The 20011-nt window shown below is 41.2% G+C and overlaps 1 pseudogene; it reads right to left on the minus strand.

Moving 5' to 3' along the window:
• Nucleotides 1-18588: 18588 nt before the first annotated feature.
• Nucleotides 18589-18999, minus strand: LOC114206192 (cytochrome c oxidase subunit 5B, mitochondrial pseudogene; annotated as a pseudogene).
• Nucleotides 19000-20011: the final 1012 nt, after the last annotated feature.

The following is a 20011-nucleotide window of genomic DNA, read 5'->3' on the forward strand; positions in this document are numbered from 1 at the left end:
AAAAATTTCAAACTTAGAAAATATTTAAAAGAACAGTTCAATGAACACCTATATATCTTTAACTCACAGTCACCGGTTACTAACATTTTGCCATGTTGGTTGTATCTATCTACCTATCTGACATCTATCAAAAGTAGATCTGACAAAAAGTAGATTAGTGGTTGCCTAGAGCTAGAGGGGATGTGGAGTTTGGGGTGTGACAGCTAAAGATTTTCTTTTGAGGGTGATGAAAATGTCCTAAAATGGGTTGTCTTGGTGGTCACACAACTCGGTGAATATACAAAAAACACTGAATTGTGAATCTTATTTTTTTATCTTTTTTTTCATTTTAAGTAGGCTCCATGCCCAGGGTGGGGCTTGAACTCACGACCCTGAGATTACAAGTTGCATGCTCTACTGACTGAGCCAGCCAGTCACCCATTTTAAATGGGTGACTTGTCTCTCATAAAGTTGTTACCAACAACATTATTGCAGACATCATGACCTTTTTTCCCCTTAAAAGCTTTAGAATGCATCTCCTAAGAACTGGAGCTAAGCTGTTCTGTTAAGTAAACAAACAGCATTTTCCTGTGTTGCAGAGATCTAGTGTTTCTGCTAGAGTGTGTACGTGTGTGTAACTGTGGAAGTTGGGGTAAGACACCCACAGTTTTAGAGGCAGCATTCCATTCAAAACCTTCTATACACAGACCTAAGATGTAGCATAGAGACTTTCAAGAGACCGTGTGAGCTAGGGTTTGCCTTTTCCAGCCCTCTGCAATTGGGTGTGCCCAAGTGACTCAGCTCTTGCTAAAGAAACGAGATCAGAAGGAATGAGTACAATTTTCTTCTCACTTGCCTAAGAGAAACTCTCTAACTGTGGACTTGTCACCCCACCGTTCCGCCAGCTAAGATGGCGAAGTCCATACCGACCTTGGATGTCATTTACTGAAGATGGTAGAGCTGATGTCAGCCCGAGTTCTTGAGCGACATGCATACAGAAGGGAGTCATTTGGCCCCCCACCAGGACACACGCCCTGAACTGCAACTTGAACTGCTATCTTGTTTGAGCCACTATGTGTTCTTTGTCCTTTGCTGCCGCAGGTAATAGTACCCTCACTGAGGTAGTAGTTTCTAGAATCACAAGGGGATGAAAGGTGTTCTGCCTTCTTCTGACAGTCTCTCATCTAATGTGTAGCTCAAAGAGACAAACCCCTCACCTGAAGCCACAGCTCCTGATATTCATGAATCAGCAGGAAAATTCACTTTGGAAGCCAGGAGGATTTGAAGCAGCTGCTCGACAAGACAGAGGACCTGGCTGGCTGGCCCCCAGAAACCCTCCGTTCCTTTTCAATCTTCTAGCCTAGCATGCATACACCTCTCAGGGAAGAACTCTTCCTTCATATTTGCAACCCTGTTGTCTGTTCTCCCACAGAACCAAAAGCTAGCAGTTGTCACTCTTACTGTGACAGCAAGGTCAAAGTTAATTTTTCCGAGCATATCTACTTTGTTAAGTAAATATTGATCCTAATTCTCAATATTTTTTCTTTTACTGTTTTATTTAATTCTGTGTGTCCATGGGCAGATTTGGTCTACGCGCACAAAGCTGACTGAGCTAATTCCTATGACACCTGCACACTTGGCAAGTTTCCCTTGACAAGAAGTCCTAATGTTTGGGTTTTTTTTTTCTTCCCTAGCCTATAACAGTGAAGGAATCTCCTGTTTTCCCACTAACATTTGGCATAGGCCCAGAGGCATTTTGAAACCATCTGAGATTTTCAGGGAGGACTGTTTCAAAAATATCTGAGCATAGACAAGAAGACTGGCTACTTTCAAATGTGTGTTCTTATTACTAGAAAGTTTCCAGCATTGCTAAAATTGCATTACAGTCCTAAAATCCTTTATATTTGTTTATGAACCAGAAAAGGCTTAGATAGAATCCAATATAAAGCCATATGCAACCACATTTCCTAATGTTAATATTCTATGGGGGGGGGGAAGCTGCTATTACAGAAGGACTAGTTTCTGCTAGATGCACGTTTTTCCATAAATGAATGCCTGATTGTAGGGCTTCACCGCAGAGCTTTATGGTTGCAAATCAAAAACACAGTAAAGATTTATCTTGCCTCCTTTTCCTGTACGCCCTAAACCAACAGTAACCTTGGGGCGCCTGGTTGGCTCAGTCGTAGACCATGTGACTCCCGATCTCAGGGTTGTGAGTTCCAGCCCCACATTGCGTGTAGAGATTCCTTAACAATAAAAGCTTAAAAAAAAAGAATACAAAATAAAAAATAATTTAAAAAATAAACTAACGGTAACCTCGAATCATGATTTCACTATCAGTCTGTGGAATTCCACCAAATATCTATAGCACCAACCATGTCAAAATTATCAAGGTAAAACCAAATTCTCCGTTCCCCTGCCTAGGCAATGATCTCCAAATACAGCTCCTCAATTCCCCAAAACTTATACCTACTCCGTGCCTTCGAGTCTTTTCTAACGCTCAGGTGAGAAGGCGGCAAATTTTGCTTTTTAGACGAAATTCTAGACGGAAACTCAAATAATTCGGGCTGTCAGTAAAGGGCACATAGTTATCTTTCCTTTCATCTAAACAGAAAGCCCCAGGAACGGGCCTCAGAAGAAAATTCTTGAAGGCATGTGGAGAAACCCAAGAATGTATGTCTGCGCATCCCTATAAATATAATTAAATCTACCTACAGCGAGTGCATGAGCTGCACATTACATCACACTAGAGACTTTTTAAGAGGTGATTTTTCACATACATATGAGTTTAAAAGAAGACATTTTCTGCATTCAATAAGTTACTAGCCTCTGAGACCCATAAGAGAAATTTTGAATTGACAATTTTCCTCCAGAAAAGGTATGAAAGAAGGACCCTCGCAAGCAATAATTTAATAATTTTCTCTTCTGTGTAACACTCAGTAAGTCCAGTTATTTTCTCTAACCAAGACCTTTAAGTACCTTAAAGCTAGATGATACTGCATCCACTGGACATATTTTATATATATTCTGCCTAAAGACCAAACTCAATCTAATTTTCACAATAAATGAAGAATAATTGGAAAAGTCATGCATCTTAAAGCCTTATTGTTTTTTTTTTCATTTAAGGATTAAAGGGAAATTTGTATAAGAAACCATTTTATAAGGTTTAATCAACACTAAAAATTGTCTTTTAAAACCTGGATTTGGTCTGGAATGGAATAATGTGAAAAGCAGGTCCATGAAAATTCATGAACTGCAAAGATAGTTCTCTTTAACTGGTAGTTAGTCACACCAGAAACCCATTATTAAATTAATCATTAACCCTGAGAAGAGAAAACTAAAAACTGAGTAAATATATAGATAGACCAAAGTATGACAGACCAAGGCTGAGTAATTTTGTACTGGTGCTATTCACCAGCTTCGCTCACTCTAAACATCAGAATCTTTCCCATGATGTTCAGCCAGGATCCTCTCGGCCCAGAGGTCTTTATATAACAGGATATCAGGGTAGTTCTAGAACCTAAGACCCAATGAGGTTTATGAAAATATTCTATAAGAATGTCATAACCTCGGGGCATCTGGCTGGCTCGGTCAGTGGAACATGCAACTCTTGATCTTGGGGCTGTGATTTGAGCCCCATGTTGGGTGTAGAGCTTACTTTAAAAAATAAAATAAAATAAAATAAAATCTTAAAAAAAAATGTCATAACCTCACTCTGAAGTGAGAATTTTGTACACTTACTATTACTTTGAGCATCCTTATATACAACCACAAAGAAGGCTCAGTAAAACCGTCCACACTGAAAATGGTGGGATGGACCATTCTATTTACTTGGCCCAGTATCTACAAAAGCATTTCCACTAATATACTTAACGGTGAAAGACTGAGGAGACTTCAGTCTTCTGAGACTGTCCTTTCTCACCATTTCTATTCAACAGTCTTCTGGATATCCTAACCAGTGCAACAATGCAAGAATGAAAAAAGAAACACATGTAGATTGAAAGGGGAAAGTAAAACTGTCTTTATTTGCAGGTAATATAATCACATATTTGCAGGTAACATAATGCTACTGCAACTAACTGGTTAATATATCAGGGTCACAGGATATCTCCATACATCAAAAGCAATTATATCTCTATACCACAATAAACAACTGGAAATAAAATGTTAAGATAATATTATTTATAATAGCATAGAGACACGAAAGACTTAAGGATAAATTTAACAAGATATATCCAAGACATACCTTATACATACTAAAAATCTATAAAACACTGCCGATAAAAATTAGAGACCTTAATAAATGGAATGATATATTTTGTTACTGGATTGAATACTGTTAAGGTGTTCATTCTCCCCCAAATTTTTCTCTAGATCAAATATAATGTCAGTAAAAATCCCAGCAGAACCTTCTTTTGTAGAAACTGAAAAACTGATTCTAAAATGCATATGGAAATGGAAAGACCTAGAAGAGCCAAAACTATTTTGAAAAAGAACAAATTTGGAGGACTTACCTACCTGCTTGCAAGGTTTCCTGTAAAGCTACTGTAATTAAGACAGCGTGGTTTCAGTACAAAGATAGACATTTAGATCAATGTTACAGACATAGAGTCCAAAATTAGAGCCACACGTATTTATGATCAACAAATTATTGACAAAGGTGCCAAAGTAATTCAATGAGGGAAAGGATTATCTTTGCAAAAAATGGTCTTGGGACAACTAATTATCTATATGGGAAACAAAATAAACTCAACCTTTTCCTCATACCACACACAAAAATTCCTGTTAGGGGCTGAATTGTACTCCCCCTGACCAAATTCCTGTGCTGAAGGCTTAACCCTTAATACTTTCAAATGTGACTGTATTTGGAGATAGGATCTTTAAAGAGATAATGAAATATAAATGAGATCCTTAGAGTAGGTCTTATTTCAATATGGCTGGTGGGGTTTTTATAAGGATTTATTTATTTATTTGAGAAAGAGCACGCGTGAGTTGTTGGGGAGGGGCAGAAGGAGAGAATCTCCAAGCAGACGGCTGAGCACAGAGCCCAACGGTGCGGGAGCGGGGGGGGGGGGGGGGCTCCAACCCACGACCCTGAGCTCAGGACCAGAGCCAAAACCAAGAGTCAGACACTTAACTAACTGAGCCATCCAGGCACCCCATGACTGGTCTTTTTATAAGAAGAGAGGATTAGTCAACTCTACTTCAATATTAAAAACTTAAAAATATATATCCACACGTGTGCCCCCAAATATGTTAATTACTATGAAATGTATTATATTAAAAATTAGAAACTGCCTAAATTGCCTTTAATATGGGATTATGGGAAAATAAACTTCACAATCTATTCAAATAAATAAACAAAATGGGACTTAGAAAAAAACTATAATTCTAAAAGAAGAAGAGGTTAGGACACAGACACACAGGAGAGCGATGTGAGTACGCAGAGAGGAGACAGCCATCTACAAGACAAGGAGAGAGGCCTCAGAGGGAACCAACCATTCCAACACCCGGATCTTGGCCTTCAGGCCTCCAGAAGGGTGAGAACATAAATTTCTGTTATTTGAGCCCTTGGTCTGTAGTACTTTGCTATGGCAGTTCTAGCAAACTAATAAATATCCCTAAAAAGAAATCTCAACCATTAATAAATCTACAGTTTAAAAGTCTCATCACAAATAAACAGCAGGCTCAAATGACTAGTTCCAGTTCTACCAAAATAGTCAAGGAATAGATAATTTCCATTTCTTCCAAAGAACAGAAATTGAGGCTATGAGTCTAGCCTGCAGAAATACAAAAATTTCGAACAAAACATAAGCAAGCCAAATGCAGCCATGTATTAAATCCTTGTTGGGCTGATCCTAAGAATTCAAGGCCAATTGATGTAATTCACCCATAATAACAAATCTTCAAAGGAGAAAATTAAAATAATGCAGAAAAATCATTTGATGACATTCAGTGTCCACTCATAATAAAAATTCAGGATGTTGAAAATAAAGAACAACTTTCTTGACCTCTATAAAAGACATCCTCCAAAAAAAAAAAAATCCTAAGAAAACATCATATGTAATTCTGAGATGCTGGAAATATTCTCTGGAAGATCAAAAACATCACTTTTTCTCTTTAAGATTATTTTAAAGGCCTAGCCATGCAGTAAGAAAAGCAAAAAAAAAAAAAAAAAAAGGAAAATATAGAAGAACTCATCAGAAAGAAATAAAAGTGTCATTACTTACGACATGATACAACTATCTACCTATCTCCAAGCAATCTGAAGATAAATCATCATAATTAATAAAAGTATATAGCATGTTTGCTGGATAATATCAATCTACAAAAGCCAACATACACTAGTGACAATCAGTTAAGATACCATTCACAATAGTAACAAAAATACTAAGTACCTAGGGAGAAATCTAACAAAGGATGTGCAAGCCCTTTAGAGGCTACATTTTAAGAGATCTTTAGGTTAAAATTTAAAGTTTAAGAACACTTTAGTACAGTGGGTTTTTACCCTTAGCTTCCTGCTATATATATATATGTATATATATATATTAGAATCAAACCTGATATGATATGATATGAGATGATAGGATATGATATCTCCCCATTCTGATGTGTAATGTGCAAGGGATCAGGTGATTCTAATGTGTAGCCGGGGTTACAAGCCATTACTCCCGGGGAGAGTAGCATGGGCTGGAGGAAGGGCACACGGGGCTTCCAAGGTACTAGAAATGTTCTATTTTTTCATTTGGGTGATGGATTCATTGGAACTTTAGTCTTTAAATCATACATATGTGTCTTATATACTTTGTTGTATTTACATTTTAGAGCACGATTAAATGCCCCCTTAACAGTGGTTGTGCAAGAATTTTATTATTTTTCATACCATCACCTCCCTAATGCTGCGACACATTAATTTGCTGGTTTTCTTAATCATGGCAGAAATTTGAGACTGCTTGAAGTCATACTACTACTCATCATATAAAGTGAAGCAACACCAGAAACAAAACACAAATATCCATGTCTACCATTTTGAACAAACAAACCCATCACTGAATCAGAGGTGCTGAATGGCACCTAGATTTGTCAAATTTATAGAGACAGAAGGTAGAATAGTGGTTACCAGGTGCCGGGGGGTGATGGGATTATGAAAGGAAGGGGAAGTTCTGTTTAATGGGTACGGGTATCAGTGAAGGAAGATGAGAATGTTCTAGAGATGGATTGGTGGTAATGGTTGCACAAGAACGTGAAAGGACTTAACCGTGTCTTTAAAAATGGTCAAAATGATAAACTTTGTGTTATGTATGTTTTATCACAATGAAAAAGGGGGAGGTTTCTGTTTCAAATTTGAAGTTGGTGCAGAGGAAGACGTTAGTGAAACAACAACTTGTGAGGAAGAGCTCACTTCTAAAGAAACAGGATCTCTCACTAAACGCTTAATTGCATTTGCTCCCGCTCAAAAGCTTGGGAAGAATTGATGTTGAAGCGTAAAGCATCCCTTCCACCAAAGTGGTGGAATATCGCAAGGAAAGCACTGTCATCTTGATCTCTGTACCTGAACAAATCGTCTTCTCATGTTTGTTGTCACACTTTGATGTGTGCCCCCAGCCAGCTCACTCCCCGCGTGGCTATGTAAACTTCTCGTCTTGCCCTCGACCTCGGGGGTGACCTGGTGTGTTAGTGACTCCTGGCTGAGGTAAACGATACAGCACGGTAATAAAAGTAACGGCTAGATCTTTCGCTTTCATCTACCTCCATCCACTGTGAAGTGTCTCTCCCCCACTCCCTCCTACCAGGTATCAAAAACCCCAATAAAGGGGAAAGAAGTTATCTGAAGCATTGTGTGCCCCCTGTAAGAAATCCAATTATTTATGGTCCCTGGAGACATTTTCTTTTAAGCGTGCTAGTGAGTGACCTAAATGTATAGTTTTCCTCCTACCGTTAACAGAGCTCTTCCTTTATCTCTCATTTAACAATCTTAAATAGTCCTTTCCCTTCTTCAAGATAAAGACAAAAGTTGGTAGAAAACAATTGTGTCCTGTCACGAGGCAGAGAAGGCACAGAGAGTGGAGCCCTGATCTTGAGATTTTGGGTTTTTGCCTTTTTTATTTAATTGTTCCTAGGACTGAAGACAAAATGTGCTGTGGGGCATCATGCTGTGGCCCGCTAGGACCTGCCCACCAGCTCCACCCTTTCCTAGAGGGACCAGCTGACAGAATTTAGGAAATCCCCATATTCTCTCAAGGCTCAGTGTCCTCATCTATAAAACGGGGATAACTACCACCTTCAAGGTTTGTAAGAAGAATTAAATGGCGAGACGTGTGTTATAGCAGTGCGCACCCTCTTCTCTTCAGTTCCGATCAAAAATATCATCTTCTGTCAAGAATGCCATATTCTGGTGTATGGGGACTCTTTTGTGTTCCTTTAGTAAGATTTTGCTCTCTTTTCTGGAGATACGCTAGACTGAAAACTAATCTGCAAATGAACGTACAATGTGTTTCTGCCACAGCTCACGTGGAAATGTTAACTACTCAGAGCTAGTAAACATAATCACACATCAAGGGAAAATAAAAAGTTATACACATACACTTTACAGCTCCCTGAAATTTCTTTGCACTTGAGAAATGGAGTATGTTAATCTCTCGCTTCTCCCTACTTTCCTTCCCCCAGTCAAATTTCACTAGTCTGTACTTAAGGTTTCTCGGTGAGGAGGCCAACAAAACAGAGTTCCTTCTTTCTGAGGCCAGGCTCCATTGGAGACACCACTCAAGAATTTTATGACAAGCAAGCCTCTCAGATGAAATTTTCAAAGATGGCAGGCTTTCTCTGGTCTGCCCCACTCACCCCATACTATCCACCTAGGAGTCAGAGTTTTTAAATTGAGCCCATTGGTGGGGATACAGCAAGGATGGGGGTGCTTTGGAAGTTTCGTGAGGGCAGCAATAGCACTTAATGACAGCCTAATTTGGGAAGACAATGAGACATCTAGAAGGACTTCAAATGATGTGTGTCAAGAGATACTAATCTGCCAGCAAGTACAAAATGTGCTTTAATGGATGCTTGAAACTAAGAAAGTCACAGTTGTTTTAAATAACTAAATAGATACAATTAAATGATGTGAAATATCAAAAGCTAATTTGGGTTTCTGGCACCAGAGCCAATGTTTGCTCCACAAGAGTGTGTGGTGAGTGACAAATCTTCCTGAGCTGGATGGGTTAGATGATCACCAGCTGTTGGATTTTGGGCATCTCTGGGAACAGTGACTGGTGAGTCAGAGTTTCCCAAGGAGAAAACACTCCCCAGGGAGAGAATTCACTATTATGTCCCCCTGCATGTCATAGGGGTGCACAACAAATACTTACTGGTTTGTGGTTTTGTTTTTGCTTTAGTCTACAGTTTGTATAGGTGAGGATACGCTGAGGTAACAAATAAATCCTGAAATCTTGGTGACTTGGGGTTTCATTAAGGCTCATTTCTAGCTCACATGAAGACCACTATGGGCCTGGTGACTCTCCAGAATGGTGTCCTCCTTATCACTGAGTCAGGCCGCTAGAAATTGCTGTCTTCCCTCAGGCCACGTGGGGCTTCCAGGAACACTGAGGTAAAGAGTAAAAAACTCCCATTCACTCTTAAAGCCCTTGTCCAGAAGGGACACTCATCCACTTCACTTCTGCCCAGAACTGGTCACCACCTAAGTACTTGGGGGCTGAGTGTGCAGGGGATCACGGGGAGTGTTTGATGAGCAAACGCGACCTGCCACACACAGGTAGATTTCGTCAAACCAACCTTTCAACCTCGTCAGGTGATGGCTTCCTCCTCATTATGCTTCCTGTTGATTTTTTTGCGGGGAGGGAGGCTAACTAGAATTATTCATACAGGACTAGAAACTGGGGCGCCTGGGTGGCTCAGTTGGTTAAGTGCCTGCCTTCGGCTCAGGTCATGATCCCAGGGTCCTGGGATCGAGTCCCACATTGGGTTCCCTGCTCAGTGGGGAGCCTGCTTCTCCCTCTGCCTCTCTCCCACTTAAGCTCTCTCTCTCAAATAAATAAATAAATAAATAAATAAATAAATAAATAAAATCTTTAAAAAAATATAAAGGACTAGAAACCTACTTCCCTCCCGAATGTGTATGCATAGAGAGATTTGCACCCTGCCTGCTTTTGAGCAGCAAAACTTTGGCACAGTTGCCTTGAGCAGTGGGAGCTATGAGTTCAACTACTTTGTAGTCCCCTCTACATAAGCCACAGTGTGAGAAATTTTAAGCTTAAGAGATCAGTCGGTATTGCTTGATATAATAAATACTCATCAGCTGACAAATTCAGCATCTTATTTACCACTGTCCCTTTCCTTCCTCAGAGTATTTCTGGAAGCAGATCGGATTTAGTGTCCCAAGACTGTGTCACTTCTGGTAAAAGCCAATACCCAAACCCAAGGGTTTATCTGGACCGTACAGACATCTGGGAAGTCAGATAGTGAAAAATGGGACTGTCCCAATTTGCGCAGATGACTGGTAAGCCTGTGATACCATGGACCATTTTCAGGTATGAGATCAGTCATGATTAAGCCAAGTTATTTTCTTTTATGAACTTCTAATGTTTTTTAGCATCCTTGAAAAGTGCAGTAAAAATGAAAGAGTGCTCATCAATATTAGTGTATCTCCATAGTCCTGGTGCTTGGCAATGTCATTCATTACGGCTGGCTCCCACAGGGCAGTGTGTTTCAAGGGAATGGAAATTGAATACAAAGTCTTTTATTCTTGTTTTCACTCCAACTCAAGTCCTTAGCTCCCGAGCACTTGGCGCCCGGCTCCCCCATCCTCACCCACTCACAGCATTTTGCTGGCAAGCCAGAACGCTCTACCTTCAAGTGAACGGGTGGTCTTCCTCCAAATCCCAGCCAGGGGGCATCCCTCTTTTAAGAAGAGGCTTAGTCCAAACTAGCCACTCATTTCTCCAAGTGCTAGTCAGCACCCTCGTATTGAGTCTGACATACACATTGAGCCTTTCCCCTCTGAACAGCGTTGATTGCTTGACGTTCGGCTGCCTGGATGCGCTTGCCGTTTCTGACCCTTCACTTCCACATCCAGAACCGAGACAAGCCGGGACAGATGCCGAAGAGACAGGGCTTTCCTCTTCCAAGCGAGTCCTTTGCCCCGCGGCGGGGCTCAGTTCTTGACACGCGGCTTGTTTTCTCACCCTCCTGCGGGCGAGAGACCCCGGTTGCATCCCCTTGCAAGGCCGCCCCTCTCCTGAAGATGGCAGAGTGTGAGCAGCTAAGTGCAGCCGCCGCGGCACCCCGGGGTCCCGCAAACCCCTTTCCCACCCCCAGGCCCTGAAATGGAAGGAAATGCTCCATCCGGGGAAGTAAAGTGTGTGCCCCGATGGAAAGGGAAGCAAAGGGGGAAAGAGAAGAGAGTCCAGGGCAAGAGCCAGCCATGAGAGCAAAGCGAAGGGAGACTGATGGACGCGGAGAAGGGGTCGGGAGAAAGCGAGTGCGGTGCCCTCCCCGGTGCACGCGGGACCCACCGGGCCGCAGCACGGCGCTGCGGAGGGAGGACCTGTCCCGGGGAGGTGGAGGGCCTGGAGGAGGCTGCGCCACTATCATGCCTCCCCGGGAATCCCTCCTTCGGGTTGTGACTCCCAACGGCAGCAGACCTCAGGGCTGGCCATTCAGCCTTCTCATCGCACCGACCGAGCTAGCTGCATTTGAAGATACTGATTTCTTTTCTTTTCCTTTCTTTTCTTTTCTTTTCTTTTTTCTTTTTTTCTTTTCCTTTTTTAAGATTTATTCTCTCTTCCTTTTGTTTATTTTTATTTTTTTAATTTATTTTTATTTTTTTATTTAACATATAATGTATTATTTGTTTCAGGGCTACAGGTCTGTGATTCATCAGTCTACACAATTCACAGCAAGATAAAGGAGATGGATGCCTCTTCCTCTGTGAAGCTTCCCCTGATTTCCCCTTCTCTTAGCTCTCATCCCACTGCATCGTGTGTTCACTTGTCTGCCTCTCCTTCTGGGGACTGTATCTTGCTCACTGTTAAATTCTCAACGCCACCGCCCCACCCCACCTGGAACGTGGTAGGAAATTAACAAGTCAACTAACAAATGAAAACATTAAACAAATTAACAAATCAATTAACGAATGAAAAGAACAAGTTATTTCACATAAAAACGCAATGCTGGGCGTGATATTCTTCAACCGAGAAGAGAGAGACTGGAGCCCATTGTGTATGGTTTGTCCCTGTTGAGTGGTGTTTTCAGCCCTCCTGGACACCGTACCATGGAGGAAAGGTGTGGTTGGCACATACAGGTCACTCTGGTTCCTTTCATGACATCTCTGACCACACAGTGTTCTTTACTTAATCCTATGAATCCCTTTATTTATGCATTCTTCAAGTCAACATGAATAGTCATTAAGCATGACTGAGTTTTTCAGACCACGCATCTATCTCAGGATATTTGTATCGGCTGGAAGGCATTCCTGGGAAGCTGCTGGAACAGGTGTAGGAGCAGCTCCGGGGGCCAGGGTTCAGGCCAGAGTGACTTCTGCTGTGACTGCTGACAGCCAGGTGGTGAAGGACTCAGGTGCTAGTATACCTGGCAGATAAACGAAATTCGATTCAGATCAGATTTTTAAAATAGTTAAGCGGGGTCCTGTGGATGGCAGTATATTGTGACAGAGCCTAGGCACTCTGGGATAACCATCATAGAAATGGAAATCAGCATATGTTCCTTTGATTTCCAAGGAGATTTAGAACACTGGTTTATTCACTCCAAGCAAAACCTTCTCTGTGAATGATTTAAGGAGTTCCGCGTCTGGAAATGGAAATCTTAGAACTTTCTTTCATCCTTTGATTCATTTTTCTTTGGTTTTAAGTAATTGACTCAAATTGATCACCTTTAAGAGAAGAAGGATAAGTAAAGAGTATGGTACCTAATAGAAGTCTTACCGGTTAGGAACACAGTGGAGCGGATCAAGCCAGTCAGACCAGAGTAAGCCCATAGAACTATATGCTGAGTGACCGAGTCTCCCAAAATTCCTGCTTAGTGGCTGGGTTATTCCAAATGGCTCAGACCGTCCCCACCCCCGTGTCTGCATTCTCTGGCCTTCATTCTGTGGGTCTTCACTACTGTTCCTCCATCAAAGATCACAGCCCGGCTATGGTGGGCTGACTATGGCCCACAGACATAATTTCTTTGGCTCGCTCAGCAGTATTGAAAATTTACATTAGGTGCTAACATTTTTAAAACAGGGAGACCTCACATTTTTTAAAAAAATCTAGATTTCCATCTTCTCTTTAAAAATCAGAAGTTGCAACACTGGGCAACAATATATGGCCACAGTGAGCTCAAACAGGAGTGACTGATCCTTTAATAACACTAGTAATGGTAATAGTGGTGTTAGCTAATTGTATCATAACAGCTTTTATTATGCGCCATACACTATCTTGAGTTCTTTGCATATATTGTCACTGAATCCTCACATCAACACTAGGAGTGGGTACCATAATTATCTCCGATTTCTGAATGAGGAAAACAAGGCACAAGTGAGGTCAAGTAACTTGCCCAAATTCACAGCTTTAAACGGCAGATGCAAGATTTGAACCAAGCAGGCAGCCTCCAAGGTCTGAACAGTTAAGTCCTAATAAATGTAGTCTCCCAGAAGATGATGGCCAGGAATGGACTATTGTAGGCATATGGATGTCTAGATGTGAAAGTTGTTGGAATTAATGCATAATGATTAAAATTTGTAGGGGGTCTAGGGTCAGATTGCCTCCATTTGAAACTGGGCTCACCACTGGGAGAATTTGGGCAACTTGATTAATATCTTTAAGCTTTAGTCTTATCTGTAAAATGGGAAAGTAGTACCATCCCCATGGATTGATTATACTTTACAGAACTGAGGTACTAAAGTTCTTATCACAGGTAAGTGTTGACACATAGTAAGTGCTTAATTAATGTTCACCATTATTATTATTTTATCTAAGAAGCTCTTATCGCTGAGAATTCCATATGTGTTGGACTAAGAAAAGTCTTCAGCATGGAGCACCTTCTCCGATTTCTAACATTTTTGGTAGTTTATTTTTATTTTTTTTTAAGATTTTTTATTTATTTTTTAACAGAGAGAGAGACAGCGAGAGAGGGAACACAAGCAGGGGGAGTGGGAGAGGGAGAAGCAGGCTTCCCGCTGAGCAAGGAGCCTGATGCGGGGCTCGATCCCAGGACCCTGGGATCATGACCTGAGCTGAAGGCAGACGCTTAACGACTGAGCCACCCAGGCGCCCTTTGGTAGTTTAAAAGAAATGTTTACAGACAAAAATAATATGTTCCATGTCTAGGAAATAGTGTTGGAGTACTATTTAGCTGGAAAGCATCATTATATAAAAGAAAACTAATTTCATTTTTTTAAAGATTTTATTTATTTACTCGACACAGAGAGAGAGAAAGCGAGAGAGCACAAGCAGGGGGAACAACAGAGGGAGAGGGAGAACCAGGTTCCCTGCTGAGCAGAGAGCTGAAGGGAGACACTTAACCAAGTGAGCCACCCAGGCACCCCAAAATAAAACTAACTTTTTTAAAAGATCTTATTTATTTATTTGACAGTGAGAGACACAGCGAGAGAGGGAACACAAGCAGGAGGAGTGGGAGAGGGAGAAGCAGGCTTCCCACCGAGCAGGAACCCGATGCGGGGCTCGATCCCAGGACCCTGGGATCATGACCCGAGCCAAAGGCTGACTCTTAATGACTGAGCCACCCAAGGCGCCCCATAAATCTAACTTCTAACTTCAGTTTCTTTCAGTATTTATTGAGCATTTACTATTTTGTATATCATTGCATCGCTAATGTTTTGCTCACCTCATGGTAGGAATGTGATAAAGATTTGTAAAATGTAAAAGATAAAAGTGAAAAGTTGACAAGACTTTTGTTCTTCTAAAAGGTAAGAAACCAGAAAAAAAATTTTTTTGAGAATCACTTCATGTAGAGTAAGCAAGCAAACAAACAAACAAAAATGTAATCAAAGAAATTTTTCTTGCTAGGATCAGTATACATTAATACTAATGAAAACAGAATACAGACCCCTTCTGACATATTTTATACTGCTTAAAGATAAACATTTGTGCACTGCAAGCCACCAATGGATTTAAACTCCAGTGAGGACTTTATAAGCCATCTGCTAGTCTCCTAATGAGGCTAGTAACTATCATTGTTTACAGTTAGGCACCAGGGGTCATGGATATTTGTTATAATGAAATCTGCAATGCATCACTGGCAGAATCTAAAAGAGTCTTTCTTCACAAGGGCTAATTACAAATATAATAAAACAACATTAAAAAAACCTCTTGAAGTCCACAGAGAAACCCAACTTGGCACAACAAGTGTGAACCATAGTACCCGCTCTGTTTTCGTTTTACGAATTCTGATTACAGAAGCCAAATCATATTTAACTCCTAACAATACAAAGCCACCAATGGGTCCTTTGCTTCAGATCACTTAATCACGAGATGCTTCATGAATCATCTGGATCCAGAAGCCATTGTTCTGACCCTCTAGCATAGAGTGTGCAAATGCTTAGGAAGACCGACAGGTTATTTTAGATGTGTGATTTTAATAAGGTGCTGCTTGGAAGTTGTGCCCAAACTGAATTTGCTGATTCATTAATTTAGCTGGGGCAGGGGGGGAGAGGATGTGAAAAATTGCTTAGAATTACAGAGATAAAGAAACTCGTTGGCTGACTGAATTTTTACCTGCCGATTGGCAGTTTTAGCATCCCAGAAATGTAGTCTGAATCATAATTGCTTTAATTTGCATATTGTGGCAGTATTTCCACAGTCCACTGGGGAGAAAATATTGGCCTATTACAATGATTGGTGATATCCCCATGAGTCCATTATGCTCAGCATCCCAGACTAGGAAAATACAGTTTCAGTATGAAGGGGTTCTTATAAAATGTTTTCTATTGGTAGCACTATCAGACAGCACCTGAGATGTCAAAAATGAGATAATGCTTTTTATTTCATTTAATAGAATGCCTGTGAATAGTAATGATAAGACCACAGGAGGGGTGCCTGGGTGGCTCAGTCAGTTAGGCGTCTGCCTTCGGCTCAGGTCATGATCCCAGGGTTCTGGGATTGAGTCCCGCGTCGGGCTCCCTGCTCGGCGGGGAGTTTGCTTCTCCCTCTCCCTCAGCTGCCCCCCCTGCTTGTGCTCTCTCACTCTCTCTCTGTTAAATAAATAAATAAAATCTTTTTAAAAAAGACTAGAAGACAAACCATGAGAGACGATGGACTCTGAAAAACAAACTGAGGGTTCTAGAGGGGAGGGGGGTGGGGGGATGGGTTAGCCTGGTGACGGGTATTAAAGAGGGCACGTTCTGCGTGGAGCACTGTGTGTTATGCACAAACAATGAATCATGGAACACTACATCAAAAACTAATGGTGTAATGTATGGTGATTAACATAACAATAAAAAATTTAAAAATTAATAAATAAATAAAATTAAAAAGACTACAAGAATAAAAATATCTTATATCTATAGAGTGTTCTCCACAAATTCCAAAGCCTTGCAAATAAAAACCAAAACCAAAAACAAACAAATAAACAAAAAAACCACTAAGTCATGCATACATTCCCTTGGGGAAGAATAAAATTTGCCAATACAATTTTTAAAATAAGAGAGAAGTTAGGTGGATCCTGCACTACCAAATATCAAAACATATTAAGCTTCCATAGGCTGTATGGTAAATGCTCAATGAACACAACAGAAAGTAAAGAAAGATCCACATGCAGGGCTGTTATGAATGGAGCCCATGAGATTGTGCCTAAGATATTTAAGAAAGTCTATATGATAAGTGTGGCATTTGAAATAAGTGGAGAAAATTAAAAGTATTTAATCAATAACACTAAAATAATAAGGTAACATTTTGGGGGGTCAGGGGCATCCTCATATCTATTCATATGCCAAAATAAAGTCCAAGAAAGAAGAATTAAATGTAAAAAATGCAACTATGAAAAAATATTTTAAAAATATAGGCAGATACTGATATAATCTCTGGGATGGAAAAGGCAGAAACCACAGAGCCGTGTGGCTCACAGACCACAGGCCATCCCCAGCAGTCTATCAAGCAGCCTGTGGGCACCTGCAAAGGAAAAGCTATAAACCAATTTTGTTCATAAACGTGTCATAAATTTTAAATGTAAGATAAACTAGGATTTTCATAGAAATGCTAATAAAGTACCAAAAATATTACGGGTTTAGAGGTTGCACATAAGCTACAAACTGTGTTGATCATTTCGGAGGGAGCACCATCCAGTAAATAGGATCTACTACCCTCTGGCTTATGTGCTTCCCAATCATTGACACAGTACCTCTTGCTTAATAAAACATGCCTTTTTATTTTTACCCACATGTTGCATTTTAGCTCCATTTCACAAAAGTGGATTAGTGACTCAGAATGGTTTATTGAAGTATAAAAACCATAATGAAATAATAACATACAAACGACAACTCAGAACAACATTGTCCACATAGGGAGTGCACAAGATTCCAGGGCGAACATAGAATGTGAATTTGTGCATGGTGGGACAGGTGAATCTGTGAAGGTCATGATTTCACACAAGCTCTGAGAAGAGAAAAGTGTGAATAAAACCTAGGATTATGAGATCTGAACACTGACTTTTCATTCCACTAGTAATCCATTCGCTCTTTGTCCCTAGTGTGCTGTCTGCGTTGAAATTTTGTCGCACGATGACACGAAGCCATCAAATCTTTTGTGTAATTTTCAAAGAAGTCAGTGACCTTTCAAGCATCCATACACGGTTTTCTGGAAGAAAAGCAAAGTATTGCTTTCTAAGTATGAACCTGATTAGTTTTATCCCTAAAGGCAAAGAAGAGGCAGTGACAGATCCAGGTGTCAGGGACACAACCATTAAGAAGGGGAAAAATTCTTGGCAAAATGCCTCCCTCAGAGGCCACTGGTGGACCAGATTGATGGCAGACAAAGTGAGAGAGTTATTGCTGCCAGGTCTGTCTGCTGGCAGACATTTCTCTCTTTCCTGCTACACAAGAGCTCTGAGGAACAGAGCACGCATCTGCTCCTGGTAGATGCATGGTCCAACCACGGGAAACACGTTCTTTGTGGCTTTTGATTCTATTTATCTCTGAAAATCCACACGACATAAACTGGTCTTTTCTTGTTTAATTAACGTTGAGTTAACCAATTAAATGACAGTTTAGCCAGTTTTTGTCCACTGCTTATCTTATTCACGGGGAACAGTTGCTGGGCAAACAGATGCATTTTGACCTTAGTTAAGTGTTGAATAGTGAAATATGTAAATATCCTCAAATTTGCCAGCACAAAGCATACATTGTGTGAATAAAATGACAGGGAGTGTACACCGCCTTTCCACACTGGGGTACGCTGGTAATTTAAGGAAAGAAGAGCACCCAAGATTTCAAGGTCTTTAGACAATTTCCATAACTTTGTTAATACCTTGAACTATTTTATAATTTCCTGTGACTCGTTACTAGCAATTTCATACATTTTATGGGAGAAGGAGCCAATGCAATGGGTAGTCTTTATTAGAAAGAAGAAACTTCACAGCACATTTTCAGTAAGTTAGTGCAACTGGGACCAACTGGTGGGGCACCAGCTTGTAATGGGTTCCACAACTGGGGCATCGCTGGGCCTCGCCTTTGTGCAGCCAGCCGGAACCAGATGACGGTACTATCATCCTTTTCACAGATGCAGCCCACTATTCGCTTGTTGGTGATGGATGGAACTAAATTAGGGTCTTCCTTTGTGCCTGCAGCTGCCTTTGGGGCTAGCACATTGTATGGGTCCAGTCCTTTTCGTGCAGCCATCAGGACCTCCCTCTCTCCAGCCCAGTCGCCTGGTCATCATCAGTAGGAACACTACCTCCAGAGGCCATGGAGCGCACCACGGTGACTCCACTGGGACCGCGGGCCCTGAGAGCCTGCGTGGCCAGCGCTCCAACACCGCAAAGTAACCTTGAAGCCATGATGCCCGCTACAAACAGCAGTACTTCCGGAAGCAGGCTCCGGAAAGAGAGGTGATTTCTGGGGGAGGGCTTTCCCACCCTCATAGAAATAGATTTACTACCACCTCCCAAGTCGAAAATCTCAGTCTTAGGGCTTCAACTGTGACAGACTCTTGAGTTTGCATCCCACCGAATAGAGAACATAGACCAGCTAAAAAGCTTGTCATGATTTTTGGGTCTTGATTCTGTCTTAATATGCAGAACTAGCTGACAAACCTTCAAATACTTGCTGCCATTCCTGAAAAACTGAACTCTAGTCAGAATAAACTAGAGTGGGAGCATAGCATAGTTCTGGGGCAAGGCAGTGTGAAAGCACACTCTAGTTCCCATGGAATAAGAACTGGCCCTCCTTTCTGTTAGGAAGTGAAAGAATATACATTCCAGATCAGGAGCTGCACACCATATTCCCAGTCTGCGTGAATCTGCTCTCATAAAGATACCATATCCAGAATGGCAGCTAAAATTGAAGTATCATAGGGGTGCCTGGGTGGCTCAGCCAGTAAAGCATCTGCCTTCGGCTCAGGTCATGATCCCAGGGTCCTGGGATGGAGCCCCTCATCGGGCTCCCTGCTCCGCGGGAAGCCTGCTTCTCCCTCTCCCGCTCCCCCTGCTTGTGTTCCTGCTCTCGCTATCTCTCTCTGTCAAATAAATAAATAAAATCTTTTAAAAAATAAATAAAATAAAACAAAATTGGGGCATTACATGTTAAGTTCGGGATAGTCCACTGTCATCTGCCATGATCCATCCAGGTTTCGCAGGGGTCAACTGGTGAGTTAAATGGGGTTCTAATGAGGATGCCATTTTGAATTGTTTGGTCAGACTTTGAATTATGTGAGTCCTTGAGAGTGGCACTAATCTCTGCTATCCCTCTGAAATGATATATTTACTATTGTGGTCAGAAGGGGTAGTGAGCTTCCACTTGGTCTTTCCTTCTATGATAGCTCTTATTCCACAGTCAAGGAACTGGCATGAA

Source organism: Eumetopias jubatus, unplaced genomic scaffold (genome assembly GCF_037043125.1).
Source record: "Eumetopias jubatus isolate StellerSeaLion01/CBP00866 unplaced genomic scaffold, mEumJub1_p1.0 scaffold_2, whole genome shotgun sequence".
In the NCBI taxonomy this organism is placed as follows: Eukaryota; Metazoa; Chordata; class Mammalia; order Carnivora; family Otariidae; genus Eumetopias; species Eumetopias jubatus.